This window comes from Petromyzon marinus, chromosome 70 (assembly GCF_048934315.1).
Source record: "Petromyzon marinus isolate PM22_M1 ecotype Great Lakes invasive population chromosome 70, UKy_Petmar_22M1.pri1.0, whole genome shotgun sequence".
Taxonomy (NCBI): domain Eukaryota; kingdom Metazoa; phylum Chordata; class Hyperoartia; order Petromyzontiformes; family Petromyzontidae; genus Petromyzon; species Petromyzon marinus.
This window is the reverse complement of record NC_133736.1, coordinates 4,759,953-4,773,541: the sequence shown is the minus strand read 5'-3', so window position 1 is coordinate 4,773,541 and position 13,589 is coordinate 4,759,953. Positions and strand designations below refer to the sequence as shown.

The window sequence follows — 13,589 nt, the reverse complement described above, 5'->3', positions numbered from 1 at the left end:
ACACTACACATGAACTAACACTACACATGAACTACCACTACACATGAACTACCACTACACATGAACTACCACTGCACACAGACTAACACTACACATGAACTAACACTGCCCATAGACTACCACTGCACACAGACTAACACTACACATGAACTACCACTACACATGAACTAACACTGCCCATAGACTACCACTGCACACAGACTAACACTACACATGAACTACCACTACACATGAACTAACACTACGCCGTGCCCTTGCCGTTTAACCTAAGACGACCCGGGCACAGTGCTCTGGGCCAGGTTGTAGCTGCCCTGAGCCAGACCACGCGTGGATTGTAGATGTTTGTTCTGAAGCGCGCGCGTGTGTACGTGTGCGTGTGTAGGTGTAGGTACGTGTGTGTGTACGTGTGTAGGTGTAGGTACGTGTGTATGTGTGTGTACGTGTGTAGGTACGTGTGTGTGTGTGTAGGTACGTGTGTGTGTGTACGTGTGTAGGTGTAGGTACGTGTGTGTGTGTAGGTGTAGGTACGTGTGTGTGTGTACGTGTGTAGGTGTAGGTACGTGTATGTGTGTGTACGTGTGTAGGTGTAGGTACGTGTGTGTGTGTGTGTAGGTGTAGGTACGTGTGTGTGTGTACGTGTGTAGGTGTAGGTACGTGTGTATGTGTGTGTACGTGTGTAGGTGTAGGCACGTGTGTGCGTGTGTGTAGGTGTAGGTACGTGTGTGTGTGTGTGTGTACGTGTGTAGGTGTAGGTACGTGTGTGTGTGTGTAGGTGTAGGTACGTGTGTGTGTGTACGTGTGTAGGTGTAGGTACGTGTGTGTGTGTGTACGTGTGTAGGTGTAGGTACGTGTGTGTGTACGTGTGTAGGTGTAGGTACGTGTGTGTGTGTAGGTACGTGTGTGTGTGTGTGTACGTGTGTAGGTGTAGGTACGTGTGTGTGTGTAGGTGTAGGTACGTGTGTGTGTGTACGTGTGTAGGTGTAGGTACGTGTGTGTGTGTGTACGTGTGTAGGTGTAGGTACGTGTGTGTGTGTGTACGTGTGTAGGTGTAGGTACGTGTGTGTGTACGTGTGTAGGTACGTGTGTGTGTGTACGTGTGTAGGTGTAGGTGTGTGTGTACGTGTGTGTAGGGGAGCGATAGTGTAGCGGTTAGCGCGCTGCGCTATGAACCTGGCGACCCGGGTTCGATTCCCGCTCACGGCCAACACCAGTGACGATTATGTGAACCGGTCCCGGGCCTCCCCTAGGTCGACTCAGCCTCAAATGAGTACCTGGTGCGGTGTGTAAACATCGCCACTAGGGAGACAAAGGCGGTCGGGCGTGGTGCTGGCCACCCACCCCCTCGTGTACCGTTCTGGCCTTCATAGGTGCTCGCTAACAGCACTTGCCCCAACAGTCTGTTACAGGCTATATGGGGGATCTTTGTCTTTGTCTTTTGTACGTGTGTGTATGTGCGTGTGTGTGTAGGTGTGTGTAGGTGTGTAGGTGTATGTGTGTACGTGTGTGTGTACGTGTGTGTGTACGTGTGTGTGTGCAGGTGTGTGTAGGTGTGTGTGTAGATGTGTGTGTAGGTGTGTGCACGTGTGTGTACGTGTGCACGTGTGTGTACGTGTGTGCGTGTACGTGTGTGCGTGTACGTCTGTGTGTAGGTGTGCGTGTACGTCTGTGTAGGTGTGTGTGCACGTGTGTGTAGGTGTGTGTGTGCGTGTACGTGGGTGTGTAGGTGTGGGTGTGTGTACGTGTGTGTACGTGGGTGTGTAGGTGTGGGTGTGTGTACGTGTGTGTGTGCGTGTACGTGGGTGCGTGTGTGTAGGTGTGTGTAGGTGTGTGTGTACGTGGGTGCGTGTGTGTGTACGTGGGTGCGTGTGTGTGTAGGTGTGTGTAGGTGTGTGTGTGTGTGTAAGTGTGTGGAGGTGTGTGTGCGTGTACGTGGGTGCGTGTGTGTAGGTGTGTTTGTGTGTGTGCGTGTACGTGGGTGCGTGTGTGTGTAGGTGTGTGTGTGTAGGTGTGTGTGCACGTGTGTATAGGTGTAGGTGGTGTGTGTAGGTGTGTGTGTGTGCGTGTACGTGGGTGCGTGTGTGTGCACGTGTGTGGAGGTGTGTGGAGGTGTGTGTACGTGGGTGCGTGTGTGTAGGTGTGCGTGTACGTGTGTGTGTGCGTATACGTGGCTGCGTGTGTGTAGGTGTGTAGGTGTGTGTGTGTGTGTGCACGTGTGTGTGCGTGTGTGTAGGTGCGTGTGGAGGTGTGTGTGTACGTGTGTGTGTGCACGTGTGTGTAGGTGTGTGTGTGCGTGTACGTGAGTGTTGGTGGGTAGGTGTGCGTGTACGTGGGTGCGTGTGTGTAGGTGTGTGTGTACGTGTGTGTGTGTGCACGTGTGTGTAGGTGTGTGCGTGTATGTGTGTAGGTGGGTGTGTGTAGGTGGGTGTGTGTAGGTGTGCGTGTACGTGTGTGTATGTGTGCACGTGTGTGGAGGTGTGCGTGTACGTGGGTGCGTGTGTGTGTGTAGGTGTGTGTGCACGTGTGTGTAGGTGTGTGTGTGCGTGTGTGTAGGTGTGTGTGTAGGTGTGCGTGTGTGTGTGCACGTGTGTGTAGGTGTGTGTGTGCGTGTGTGTAGGTGTGTGTGTGTAGGTGTGCGTGTGTGTATGTGTGCACGTGTGTGGAGGTGTGTGTGTGCGTGTACGTGTGTGTATGTGTGCACGTGTGTGGAGGTGTGTGTGTGTGTACGTGTGTGTAGGTGTGTGTGTCAGTGTGTGTGTGTAGTGGGGAGCGGTGGGGTAGCGGTTAGCGCTACGCTGCGCTATGAACCCGGCGACACGGGTTCGATTCCCGCTCACGGCCAACACCAGTGACGATCATCTGAACCGGTCCCGGGCCTCCCCTAGGTCGCCTCAGCCTCAAATGCGTACCTGGTGCGGTGTGTAAACATCGCCACTAGGGAGACAAAGGCGGTCGGGCGTGGTGCTGGCCACCCACCCCCTCGTGTACCGTTCCGGCGTTCATAGGTGCTGCTCGCTAACAGCACTTGCCCCTACAGTCTGTTAAGGCTATATGGGGGATCTTTGTCTTTGTCTTTATCTTTGTGTACGTGTGTGTGCGAGTGGGTGTGTACGTGTGTGTGCGCGTGTGTGTGCGAGTGGGTGGGTACGTGTGTGTGTACGTGTGTGTGTGTGCGCGTGGGTGGGTACGTGCGTGTATGTCTTGTGTGTGGGTTGTGAGTGTGCACGTGTCAGCCCTCGTCACTTCACGTGTCAGCCTTCGTCACTTCACGTGTCAGCCTCAAAGTGCACCTGGCCTGGCACAAGACGCCGTGGTGACGTCACCGTCACTTCGTGGTGAATGGTATTGGTGTGTGTGTATGTGTGTGTGTCTGTGTGTGTGTCTGTGTGTGTATGTCTCTGTGTGTATGTCTGTGTGTGTCTGTGTGTGCCTGTGTGTGTCTGTGTGTGTGTGTCTGTGTGTGTGTCTGTGTGTGTCTGTGTGTGTCTGTGTGTGTGTGTCTCTGTGTGTCTGTGTGTGTCTGTCTGTGTGTGTGTCTGTGTGTGTCTGTCTGTGTGTGTGTCTGTGTGTGTATGTGGGTGTGTCTGTGTGTGTCTGTGTGTGTGTCTCTGTGTGTCTGTGTGTGTCTGTGCGTGTCTGTGTGTGTCTGTGTGTGTCTGTGTGTGTCTGTGTGTCTGTGTCTGTGTGTCTGTGTGTGTATGTCTCTGTGTGTCTGTGCGTTTTTGTGTGTCTGTGTGTGTCTGTCTGTGTGTGTGTGTCTGTGTGTGTGTATGTGGGTGTGTCTGTGTGTGTCTGTGTGTCTGTGTCTCTGTGTGTCTGTGCGTGTCTGTGCGTGTCTGTGTGTGTCTGTGTGTGTGTGTCTGTGTGTCTGTGTGTGTATGTCTGTGTGTGTCTCTGTGTGTGTGTCTCTGTGTGTGTGTGTGTCTCTGTGTGTGTGTCTGTGTGTGTGTGTGTCTGTGTGTGTGTGTGTCTGTGTGTGTCTCTGTGTGTGTGTCTGTGTGTGTATGTGTGTGTGTGTCTGTGTGTGTGTCTGTGTGTGTGTGCGTGGGGAGCGGCGGTGTAGTGGTCAGCGCTACGCTGCGCTACGAACCTGGCCACCTGGGTTCGATTCCTGCTCACGGCCACCAGCACAATTGACGATTATCTGAACCTGTCCTGGGCCTCCCCTAGGTCGACTCAGCCTCAAATAAGTACCTGGTGCGGTGTGTAGTTAAACATCAGCCACTGGGGGAGAGACAAAGGCGGCCGGGCGTGGTTGCTGGCCACCCACCCCCCCTCGTGTGCCACAGCGCCTGTAGCCTTCATAGGCGCTGCTCGCTAACAGCACTTGCCCCTACAGCCTGTTAGAGGCTACACGGGGGATCTTTGTCTGTGTATAGGTGCTGCTGCTACTCGCTCACAGCACTTGCCCCTACAGTCTGTTCTAAGCTATCGTTGTCTCTCTACCTCTGTCTGTCTCCTCGCCTCTTGTCGATCTGCGTGTCTGTTTCCTCGTGTCTCTCTCACGTGTCCCGGTGTCTCTCTCCCACCGCCCCGTGTCTCTCTCTCTCCGACACTTCAATCTCCGCTCTCTGCCACCCCGAACAGACACCAGGCCTCACCGACCTCGACTAGTTCGGCTACCCGAGTCCGCTCGGCCTAGCTGACCCTGGCCAGACACCCCCCCCCCCGCACTCAACACCGACCCACCAGAAAACCGCCACCAAACCACCGTTAACCACAACAACAACCACAACAACAACCACCACCATCAACCGCGCCTACCTGGGCACTGTGGGAGACGAGGAGGAAGGTGGACGAGATGGACTGAGCTGATGGGACTCAGTGAGTGATGATTACGCCGGCGAGACCACGCCCACAGAGTTTGGCCACGCCTCCTTTCTCACTGGGAGCCACACCCCCTTCGCACCATGCTCCAACCCTCCCTCTTCCCCTTCACGCTGGACCACGCCCACTACTTATCACGCCCCTTCACGTTGAACCCCGCCCCCTTCTCATCACGCCCCACCCCCTTTCACGCTGGACGCTCGCCCTCTTTCTCGTCAAGCCCCCGCCCCTTCACGCTGGAACCGCCCCCTTCTCGTCACGTCCCCACCCCTTCGTGCTAGACTTCACCCCCATTCTAGTTGAACCCCGCCCCCTTCTCTTCACGCCCCACCCCCTTTCACGCTGGACGCTCGCCCCCTTCTCGTCAAGCCCCCGCCCCTTCACGCTGGAACCGCCCCCTTCTCATCACGTCCCCGCCCCCTTCGTGCTAGACTCCACCCCCATTCTAGTTGAACCCCGCCCCCTTCTCTTCACGCCCCACCCCCTTTCACACTGGACGCTCGCCCCCTTCTCGTCAAGCCCCCGCCCCTTCACGCTGGAACCGCCCCCTTCTCATCACGTCCCCGCCCCCTTCGTGCTAGACTCCACCCCCATTCTAGTTGAACCCCGCCCCCTTCTCTTCACGCCCCACCCCTTTCACGCTGGACGCACGCCCCCTTCTAGTCAAGCCCCGCCTCTTCGTGCTAGACTCCGCCCCCATTCTAGTTAAACCCCGCCCTATCCTCCACCGAGCCCCGCCCCCTTCCACCCTGGGCTCCGCCCTTTTTTGTGATCACAATCTGTATTTGGACTGCAGGAGCAACCGCTGAGCTATGAAGCTCTTTGTAGGGGCTGAGCGATTAATCGATTTCAAAGCGATTAATCGATTTCAAAGCGATTAATCGATTTCAAAGCGATTAATCGCAAAATTGAAACAATGCGATTGGAAAAATCGCAAAGGCCGCGATATTGTTGCGATTTGAAAAGTCTGATTACTTTCTCGTTGACGTTGTTTAACTTTGAATTATTATAAACTTTATTTGATTAGCTTAACAATTCTTCCGTGTTTTGATCGTTCGATTTCAATGAAAAAAAACATTTTAATAAACACGCGTGCTGCTAATGCTCCCATCACAGCGTTGTAAATCCGTTACAGCAACAACAAAAAAAACACCCCCCCTTGGATTGCGAGTAACTTGTCCTGCGAGCGGAAACGTTCAAATAAATATTAATTTGATAAACGAGCGAGGGTTCTTGCAAATACGAGCAGCGTACGTGTAAGTACGCTTTGTCTCGCCGAGCGACACGTGATCGCACCCGATGTACCACGGTCGCGCTTTGGTGTACGAGCGCTTTGGATTTGACAAACACGTTTCAGGAATTCATATTCTTAGTTTTTTCGGTAAAGTCACGTTGAAGGGAAACAACAAAATAATAAAATATATATAAAACAATAAAAAAAATTCTCACGACGTTTCGGTCGTCTTCAGGTGTGTTGGTTTGCATGAATTTATTTTTAAACGGCGCATTTATTTATTTATAAAAACGTTAGCGCCACGCGCAACGATTTGGCAGTTTATTTAGGACTAGTCCATCTATATTCTGAAAAGAGGAGGGGGGAGACGAATTTTTTTTATAATGTATGCTGTCTGAAAGCCACTGTAAGCGTGAACAATCAATTAAGACCTGAAATGGTTTATCAAATCTTTACAATGATTGCTACGATAGAATCCATCTTCTCGGTTGAAATTGTCTCTGTGCTTGTATATGTGGATAGCCTCATGAACGAATCTCTCATGGTAGCCAGATGGCTTACAAAGAACCTCTGTCTTGGAAAAGTCAATGGCATGTGAGCCTACTGAATTAGAACAATGATCTGCCACGGCCGAGGTGTTGATCCTACCGTGTTTAAGGTCTGCTTTGTGTTCACGAATGCGGTCCGAGACATGGCGTTTGGTTTCTCCAATGTAACTACTACCACAGAGGCAACTTAGTTTGTAGACACCAGGGTAGTGTATGTCCGGAATCACATCTTTTACAGACGGAACCAGATCACGGATTTTATGTAATGTGTTGAAACGGACCTGGATCTTGTGTTTATTCAAGATTTTGGAGATCTTTTTTGTGATCCCCGCAATGTAGGGTAAAGTGATGGTTTTGAAAGGCTCCTCAAGAGGGTTCTTCTTCATGGTTTGAGTGATAGCTTTGCGGATTGTATAGTCAGAGTAACCATTAGCCCTAAGAGCTTGGTGTACGTGCTTGAGTTCACTGCTTATGTGTTCCTGGTCGGATATGCATTGGGCTCTATGATACAGAGTCTTGATGAGAGAATTCTTCTGTGATGGATGGTGGTGTTGTAAATCCGTTTAAATCAAAACGTTTCAGGAAACGAATTGCGCTCGCGAGCGATCCGACGTTGTTGCTGTGTTTCACTACGCGTGCAGCCGTAGCGCACGGGGGTAGGAAGACTACAAGGACGAAGAAGCGACATCGGACAGAGGGCGGTGGTAGGACTGATTGTTGTTGTTGTGTTTAGTTTGTTGTTGTGTTTAGTTTATTGTTGTTGTGTTTAGTTTGTTGTAGCACACGGGGGTAGGAAGACTACAAGGCCGAAGAAGCGACATCGGACAGAGGGCGGTGGTAGGACTGATTCTTGTTGTGCTTGTTGTTGTGTTTGTTGTTGTTGTGTTTAGTTTGTTGTTGTTGTGTTTAGTTTGTTGTTGTGTTTAGTTTGTTGTTGTTGTTTAGTTTGTTGTTGTGTTTAGTTTGTTGTTGTTGTGTTTAGTTTGTTGTTGTGTTTAGTTTGTTGTTGTGATTAGTTTGTTGTTGTGTTTAGTTTGTTGTTGTTGTGTTTAGTTTGTTGTTGTTGTGTTTAGTTTGTTGTTGTTGTGTTTAGTTTGTTGTTGTTGTGTTTAGTTTGTTGTTGTTGTGTTTAGTTTGTTGTTGTGTTTAGTTTGTTGTTGTTGTGTTTAGTTTGTTGTTGTTGTGTTTAGTTTGTTGTTGTTGTGTTTAGTTTGTTGTTGTGTTTGTTGTTGTGTTTAGTTTGTTGTTGTTGTGTTTAGTTTGTTGTTGTGGTTGTGTTTGTTGTTGTTGTGTTTAGTTTGTTGTTGTGGTTGTGTTTGTTGTTGTGTTTAGTTTGTTGTTGTTGTGTTTGTTGTTGTGTTTGTTTTTGTGTTTAGTTTGTTGTTATTGTGTTTAGTTTGTTCTTGTTGTGTTTAGTTTGTTGTTGTGTTTAGTTTGTTGTTGTGTTTAGTTTGTTGTTGTTGTGTTTAGTTTGTTGTTGTTGAATCAGGTTTCAAGTAGGAATCTGTGTGGGTGGGTTTCCTGTAGACAGAATGCCCCATCAATAGGTAAACTCCCCCTCCCCCCCTTCCCCCCCGCGCCAAACGGCACGTACACCACCTCTTTCCTAAAATCCGCCAATCAAATGCTAATTTTTATGCTAATTTCTTTGTCAGAACACCTTGTTTGCTCGCACACAGTTTAAAGGTCCGCTGTCTGAGCGTGGTTGTGTTTCGCTAAATTCTCCTGTTTGATGAGTACTAGGTGCCTCGGTGAATGTATATGCTCTGACTTTAACATAGCTATTTCTGTGACCAGTTACAAGCTAATCACTCAGCTATTTCAATGGTAAATTCGATGCTAATTCCTTTGTTAAGGGGTACCTCTGCGGATGTGTATACTTTAACTTAGCTATTTCAATGAGCCATTTCAATGCTAAATTATATGCTAATTCCTTTGTCAAGGCGCTTGGTCTTTTTCTTCTCACACAGCTTAAAGGTCGTGATCTAAGCGTGGCTTCTTCCACTCTAGCGCTGTCCTCCAGACAGTCTCGTCCCTTCACCTGATGAAGGCCGCTCGTGTTGTGGCCGAAACGTCGTGATTTTTTGTTATTTTATTTTCACCTACGTGACTTTACCCAATAGAACCAAAGAGTATGAGGTACAACCTCCGGACTTGGCGGGACTCACACGTCTACCGCTAACCTCCTTCATACCTAAGGAGGTACAGCCTCCGGACTTGGCGGGACTCACACGTCTACCGCTAACCTCCTTGATACCTAAGGAGGTACAGCCTCCGGACTTGGCGGGACTCACACGTCTACCGCTAACCTCCTTGATACCTAAGGAGGTACAGCCTCCGGACTTGGCAGGACTCACACGTCTACCGCTAACCTCCTTGATACCTAAGGAGGTACAGCCTCCGGACTTGGTGGGACTTACACGTCTACCGCTAACCTCCTTGATACCTAAGGAGGTACAGCCTCCGGACTTGGTGGGACTCACACGTCTACCGCTAACCTCCTTGATACCTAAGGAGGTACAACCTCCGGACTTGGCGGGACTCACACGTCTACCGATAGCCTAGAGTCCTCCGGCTAGGACCTAGGGGAGGATATCTGACCCACCGCTGGCCCGGTGGGTCCTGACCGCTGGGTATGCCGAGCCTTAGCCCTCAGAAGGGCTGGGAGGCTGGTCCAGGGTCCTGGCTAGGCTCCAGCCCAGTCTTCTATCTTCGTGCAGGGAGAGAACTCCCCGAGGTCCGTTGGGTCACCTGTCTTATACTCCTTCGTGGCCAGGTAGAACCAATCATACATTCCCACGTGGAACCGTCTGATTTGTTCGTACCAAACCCTGGCCACGATCCGTTTCACCTCGACTGACCCCAACCGTTGAACCCAGGGGTAATGCCGCACTGCCCTGGTGGCAATGCAGGTTACGCAACAGTGCGTAGTTAACACCGCTACATACATACAACATACCTACTACATATACATACAACATACATATGTAAATGACAGTATAGTTTAACACGTAGGAGGCTTTTGCGACCAATGCTATTCACAATAAAGGTTTCTGTGGGTCAGATCGCGTTATTTATGAATGTTGTCGTAACCCTCCACCACCCGACCACAGCCAAACAGTAAAAAAAAAGCGTCACGTTGACTAAAGGCAAAATAGTTCACTACTTTAGCCCACCGGTGTGTGTTGAATAGTGAATCCACAACATTTACAATTTTTCAGTAGTACGACGTTCCGCTGGTAATAACGGTTCTTAAAGTTTTATTCAGTATCTCAGCGGAGACAACAAAAACAAAACAAAGCAAAAAACCGAGGGGCCGCCCCCTCGCTCGCACCATAAAGGCCCCGCTCGGCCACCGACCCATCCTCTGGACCGGAGTCACCCCCGCCACAGCACTGGAGGGGCAGCCTCCCCTTCCAGTCACGCACACCTTCACCCCCGGACGCTGGCGAGGCCCCCCCGGCCGCCCTAGCCCACCCTGGGCAGCGGCCACTTCCATCGTTCCCTCGCGGCATCGCGCCCCCACTTTCACCCGGTCCACCTCCACCACCCTTTCCAACAATCTCCTCGCAACATAACACGTCTCCAACGGGGACATCAGGGGCCCCTCCAGCTCCTACTTTCGCGCTTTCCGCAGCGCCTCCTTCGTCGCTCCTATTACAGCCCACACCTGGTCACTGTCCTCCCTCCCCACCCCCCCGCAGCTCTCCCCACATGACGTCCCGTGCCGTCACCCTCGACAGCGCGAAAACGGGCCAGCAACGGCTTACACCTCCTCCTCCAGACCTCCTGGGCAAAAGGGCCACGCCGCCATCACGTGCGCTGCAGTTTCGTCCGCGTTGCAGCCCCTCGGGCACTTAGGAGGGGGTGTGCGCCATTTGGCGGCTGTACAGGAAACCCCGCGTCTCCAACCTGTCCCGGACAGCCAGCCATGACGGGTCCCTCCGCTCCTTCGTGAGCGCTGCCGACAACACATTCCTCCAAATCTTCCCGTGCATCTCCCTCCTCGCACCGGCCACCTCGTCACAGGCCTCCTCTGCCGCAGCCCGCACCTCCCTGGGAGCCCACCGCCCCGTCAGGCGATACCTCATACAGCACGCTGCCTTGCCCCGCGGCTCCGCAGAGAAAAACAGCCGCAGCGCGTTGCAGACAAAAGTCGATTGCAGGGTAGACCCCACATTTGGGGCACCCCTCCCCCCATTCCCGACATGCAGACACACCGTGGCCCTCCTCACCCTCTCCATCCCTCCCCCCCCAGATAAACCTGAAAATCGCCGAGGTCAAGGCCTTAGCCTCCCTCCCACCTGGTGGGAAAACCTGCGCCAAGTAGTTTAGGGATGGTAATATTTCTGTCTTTACCACCATAATCCTACCGGCCATCGTGAGCCGCCTCCCAGCCCACTTACCCAGACAGCCCTTTGCCTTCCTCACCCCCTTCTCCCAGCTATTTTCCCCCATCCTACCCCCACAGAAGAACACCCCCCGCAGTACCTTTATCCCCTCTGTCTGTAGACTCAATTCAGGCGGCCGACCCTCGAAAAGCCTCGAGTCTCCAAAAACCATCAGCTCACTTTTGCCCACACTAACCTTCAATCCGGAGACCTCGCAGAACCTCCCAATCCCCTCCATTGCCCTCCATACCGATGCTACGTCCCTGCATAGCACGGCCACATCGTCCATGTACAGGGTCACCTTTCCCTGCGCCTTGCTCCCCGGTATTACCACCCCCCTAATCCTCTGGTCATTCCTTATCATCTGCGCCAGACCAATAGTACTGGGGACATCGGGCATCCCTGCCGCACCCCGGATCCCACTGGAATGATCCCGGAGCGATCCCCATTTATCAGGAGCCTGGCTCTGAACCTCCCTTAGAGTCGCTCCACCCACTCCACCAGGGCACCACACACCCCCATCCTCTTTATCACCGCCAGCATGAATTCATGAGAGAAGCGGTCCAAGGCCTTGTCCAGGTCCAGACTTAGGATCCCCAACGGGCACCCCCCCCCTCTCTCTCTCGCCTTCAATCGCCTCCCTCAAAACCACCAAAGTGTCCGCGATCCTCCTCCCCGGGACCGCACATGTCTGGTCCGGCCCCACCACCTTACCCACCACCTTCCCCAGTCGCCCCGCGACTATCCTTGCCAAGATATTGTAGTTCGCATTCAGGAGGGTTATCGGCTTCCAACTTCCCAGGCCCCTACGGTCCCCCTTCCCTTTATAAATCAACGTGACCAGGACCCTCCCGCATGTCGTCCGGCACCCGCCCCTCCTCCAGAGTTTCCATACAAATTCGCATAATATCCTCTTTCAGGAGTTCCCCATTTTATATAGAAGTCCGCTGGGATCCCGTCCGGGCCTGGGGTCCTGTTCTTGTTCAGCCCGTTCACCGCCCCTTCCACTTCTTCCCGTCGAATCCTCTCGCCTAGCGCCTCCGAGTTCTCGACCCTCTTCCCCAATGCCCCCAGCAGCTCCTCCCGCCGCCCCCCATCTATCCCTTTCCTCTCATACAAATCCCCACAAAAGTCCTCCGCTACACCGATCATCCCTTCTGTCGTCACCTGTCTACCCCTAGTAGGACTAACCAGCTCCCTCATTTCATTGTCTCCCTCCCTACCCGCCTTAAAGAAAAATCTTGTACACTGCTCCCTATCCTCTGTTGCCCTGACCCTTGCCCTATACACTAATTGCCTAGTCCTCATTTCCAAGACTGAGGCTACCCTCCCTCTCAACCCCTCTATCCTTTCTCCCACCGGGAACCCTAGCTCCAGCAGCCTATACAGCCTTTCTAACCTAGCGTTCCACTGTCTCAATTACCCTACCCCACCCCCCTTCCTCCTACTATAACGCTGAAAGAACGTTCTTATCCTACCCTTTATCTGCCCCCACCACTCCACCCTCGTGGGGAAGCACACCTGCAGCGTCCTCCAGCTGGCACGCGCTCGCGTGAAATCCTCCGCCACCTCCTGATCCACCAGCAAGCCCACATTCATCTTCCACACACCCTTTTCCCCCTCTTCACCCCACCTGGGATCACAAGCCCCGTCTACCACCATTCTGTGATCCGAGAGGGGAAAAGGTTCCACCCCTACACTTCCCACATTCACCTTTGTCGGAAGACGAAAATAAAGTCGACACGTGACTGCGTTCCCCCCGCTCTTACCCGCCCACGTGAACCCTGACCGCGTGCCATGCACCCTCCTGAACGTATCCGCCATCCCAAAGTCCTCCAGCAACTCCCTCAGTTTCCTGGAAGAGGAATCTAACTTCCTCCTCCTCCCCTTTACCGACACCAGATCCGCCAGACACAACGGGCAGTTAAAATCGCCCCCCCCCCACAATGACCTGCCTCCTGGTGGCCAGTAGGCCCGCCAGGCTCTCCCACACCTCCGTCCTGTCCCATACATCGTACCGGGGCATACACATTTATCAGCCGTAGCTCCACACCCCGGTAAGATGCATCTACACAGAGGAGCTGACCCGGTATTATTTCCTTGGGTCCCTTCCACCCTCATTCCCCTTCTTCCTAGGAGGGTAACCACGCCCGCACATCTGTTCCCGTGGCTGCCGGACCAAACGTAGTGTACCTTCCATTCGTCCAGCAGAGCCTCCGGTGACATTCTTGGAGGAAAATTACGTCACGTCTGGTGATCTGCAGCCACTGCACGATCGCCAACCTCCTTCCCTTCCCCTTCATTCCTCTCACATTAACAGATGCTACAGATATGTCCATGCCGAGGCGAGCGTTATTCCGTGTCGGACTCCGGTGCGCGCTCCCCCAGTCTGCCTTTGTCCGCCTTCTCCTTCACCTTCTTTCTCCCCTTCAACCTCCGGGGCTTCCCCCGGTTCAAACGTCCCCCCCCCCCCTTCCGCCCACCTCCACCCAGATTCCCCCGAATCCGGCGAGGATCCTGAAAGGCTCGCATCTTGCTGGGGACGAGCTTCTTTCAGAACTCTGTCCAGCTTCCTTTTTCTCCCCCCCCCCG

The 13,589-nt window shown here is 52.8% G+C and overlaps 1 protein-coding gene across 2 annotated transcripts in view; it reads right to left on the bottom strand.

The window, feature by feature from the left end:
* LOC116957171 (calcium-binding protein 39-like) overlaps positions 1–4,953 on the bottom strand; it is a 67,930-nt gene extending 62,977 nt beyond the window's left edge. The window contains exon 1 of one of the 2 annotated variants that reach the window (XM_076055227.1): positions 4,762–4,953. The gene's annotated coding sequence lies outside the window, so the exon portion shown is untranslated. The remainder of the gene's footprint in view (positions 1–4,761) is intronic. The other variant, XM_032979165.2, reaches the window with a different exon arrangement.
* Between the last annotated feature and the right edge of the window lie 8,636 nt (positions 4,954–13,589).